Here is a 3,360-nt window from a genome sequence, read left to right on the forward strand (position 1 = left end):
GCCCTACTGGCCCTTTAACTGACCGTTTACTATTGACAGCCTTATAATTGCCAGTGGAATTATTAATATTCATCCCCTTCACAGTTCTACCCCTTTTGTTTCCACCTCCTCTCCCCCCACCCGGTCGAGTGAGGGACCCCCCAGACCCCCTGCTCCCCCCCATGATGCCCCACCTTCCTCCATCGTTGGCTGTTTAATGAGACTCAGTGCGCCCACAGACAAGCAAGGACCGACCCCCACTGATGAAAAAGCAGCACTCTCCAGATCCAAGATGGCGACCTGGTGGGTGGTGGGCGGAGCCAAGTCGTGTGCGTCCACAGAGTCTCCTGCAAGAGCCGGAAGAGAACACCTGAGGCCATGCGCCTCCAAAAATGGGGCACACGGCCTCCCTTACATACCCTGCTGCTCAGACACAAAAGTGGGCGATGAGGATCCCCTGGGGCTCCGCTGAGAAAAGCGGAGCTCTGGGGACAACAGCAGCTGCCAGAACAGCAGCTGCAGAAAAATATTCAACAAGGGAGCGGAGGGGGGGGGGGGAGTTAGGAGCAGGGAGGGAGAGGCTCGAGACCAGAGGGGTAAAAAAGTGGGTGCGGGGGCAAGAGACCCCAAAGAAACACATGAGATTGGGAAAGACGAAACAGAAGATGTAGATAGGATAGGGAGAATAGCAGGAGAAGAAAAAATGGGGGCAGAGGAAGGAGGAGGAACAGAAATAGAGTAAATAGAAATAGAAATGCTCCAGCCAAAGAGATAGCCCCAGCAGCAGATGAAACTGCAAGGGAACCACCGTAGCAGGGATAGAGGGATCAAAGACAACCACCGCATCACCAGTTGTTGAAACTGCTGTCCTCTTCTTCCTTGCAGGTAATTATTCCTCTTCAGCAAACCTCCTTGGAGCCTTCGCAGCATGCTTGGATCTCTCCATGATGACACCAGCAAGACAAGAAACAGGTTAGCGATTCACTTTCTGTTCTGCAGTTCTTTTTATCACCTCTGAATCTCCGCCTCTTAAACTCCTGCTATCCAGCATACCCAACCTCTTTTAACCCTTTCCTATCTCTCCTTTCTTCCAAAGAAATTACCTCTTAAATGGTTCCGTCCCTAAATAGGTCCTTCATTTTCCTTAGGTTATGCAAAGAGCAGGAGCTGAAGAGCTATGAACAAGATGGATGATAAGAAACACTGACCCCTACAGGAAGCTGATTGTACTTCCTGCTCTGTCACTTCCTTTATGGGAGGCTGCATTTATAACAAAAAACCACTACATCTTTTAAATAGTTCATATGTAATGTATTTTTGTGACCTCCGTCTATTATAGTTTTACTATAGTTTACTAATATATTGTTAGGCCTGCTTAATTCTAAACAGACACGACTGGATTTTGAAACCCTTCATATTAACATAATTGTAACATATAAATTTGTGAAATGTAATACAATTTCTTTCTGTATATATATGAAAATCTGCCTAACAAAAACATTATTTAACACGGTCAGCTTGTAATTGTAACTACTGTTTTGTGTTTTCTCTGTTTAAACTACTGTATTCTGTAAATTCTACAAATAAATATGATTCTTTTAACATAGTCTTACTGTAAAATTAACAGTTGTTTGGTTCTGGATTTACAATTGTATTTTTTAGAATTTTCAGAATATTTCTGTAAATTTAACACAGTTTTATTGTTTTTTAATTTACACAATTTTGATGTCATGATTTGACAGCATTTTACAGTTAATTTCAAAGCACTAGTCAGTATTAAGGGGTTAAAAGTTGGCGGCTTTGGGGGTGTTAGAAAACAAAACAGCACTGAAAAGTGCATTTACATTGCAGTCCATGGGGACTGTGTGTTCCCAGTAAATATATATGTATATGCTTATCTATATATATAAAAGAAGCCCTGACTGACTCATCAACGCCCAGCTCAAACTGTTTAACCTAGGGACGTAAAATTTGGAAGGTTCATTGTTTTTATGATGTAGGCACCCACTAAGGAAGGATTTTTGGAAGCCGTGGGCAACAGCTAGTATACATATATATTTATGTGTTAATATGTGCATATATTCATATATATATATATATATATTTAAAATTGCTGCCCATCGCTGCACAACTTACCCCCTTCGCTGCACTTAGGTTCTGTGCTGTATATGATGGCATGAGAACGAGGCTCCCATTGGAGCCTAGGGAAGTGCGCTCTTGTGAGCGCAATACTTCTGTGCAATGCGAGCGCGAGGTTGCGTTTGCATTGCACCTAACTCGTAATACCAGTGCACATAAACGTATGCTGGTAATTACTCAGTTGAGTGAAAATATCGCTTTACCGTATGCGATATTTTGCGCTAAACTCGTAATCTAGCCCAAAATGTTCGTTTATAAGAATAATTAATGCAACATTTAAATCCCTGTGAATAAATTAATTTAATGAATGAAAATTAAACAGCATTACATAAGGTGCAAACCTCCTATTCCGTCTTAAATTATTCTAGACTTACTAAAATAAATACACAACACATATGTATGTGGGAAAAGACCGGTCACGGTCGCATTTATTAACATAAACCTTTATCACGGCTAAATGCCGCATCAGGCAACTTTCAATTCTCATAACTTGTAACAAGTTCAGCAAAATTGGTGGCGGCATCTACTCCTATCCTAACCCCTACTGACAGCCGGCCCGGACCCCCCGATCCGGGTTGCTTGCGCCCAAATGGCAGAGAGAGATAGTTGCAGAACTGTAGAGATCTTCAACCAAAGATCAGTAAGGGGGAGAACCCCCCGGGTCGGCACCCGGCAGGCGTCCCTCCCCCATCCAAGGGTGTCACTCAAATCTCTCTCTACCCGCTTCGGGGGACCGCGCCGACCGCCACAAGAGAACAGTTCTCTTGTGGTGGTCGGCGCGGTCCCCCGAAGCGGGTAGAGAGAGATTTGAGTGACACCCTTGGATGGGGGAGGGACGCCTGCCGGGTGCCGACCCGGGGGGTTCTCCCCCTTACTGATCTTTGGTTGAAGATTTCTACAGTTCTGCAACTATCTCCCTGTCCTCTCGCCGCCACCTAACAAAACAACCAACTAATAGCTCAATAACTTAAATAACCCTGTAAAACTGTTAAATAACAAACTTTTTTTTTTTTTTTAATTTATAAAACAGATAGCAAACTCTTTCTAATGTCCGCCAGAAAAATGTCAATCCCGGCATCCGCCAGGTGAACTCCATCCGGACGGTATAGAGCCTTCTAGTCGGCCGTAATAGAGTCATGCCTGATTACAAAGCCGCCCAATGCCGTGACCGCTCTCCCCACTTCCCGATTGACTTTTTTCTTAACGTTGTATGCCGTCCTTTGTGTCACAATATGCCTCCAA

General features: G+C 44.0%; 1 long non-coding RNA gene across 1 annotated transcript; it reads left to right on the plus strand.

Annotated features, from left to right (window-relative positions):
• Window positions 1–612: 612 nt before the first annotated feature.
• On the plus strand, window positions 613–1,581 carry LOC128648328 (uncharacterized). The gene is made up of 2 exons (XR_008400580.1): window positions 613–951; window positions 1,128–1,581. It is a non-coding gene; the product is annotated as an uncharacterized LOC128648328 (long non-coding RNA).
• The last annotated feature ends 1,779 nt before the right edge of the window (window positions 1,582–3,360 follow it).

The sequence above is a fragment of the Bombina bombina genome, chromosome 2, assembly GCF_027579735.1.
Source record: "Bombina bombina isolate aBomBom1 chromosome 2, aBomBom1.pri, whole genome shotgun sequence".
NCBI classification, from domain to species: Eukaryota; Metazoa; Chordata; class Amphibia; order Anura; family Bombinatoridae; genus Bombina; species Bombina bombina.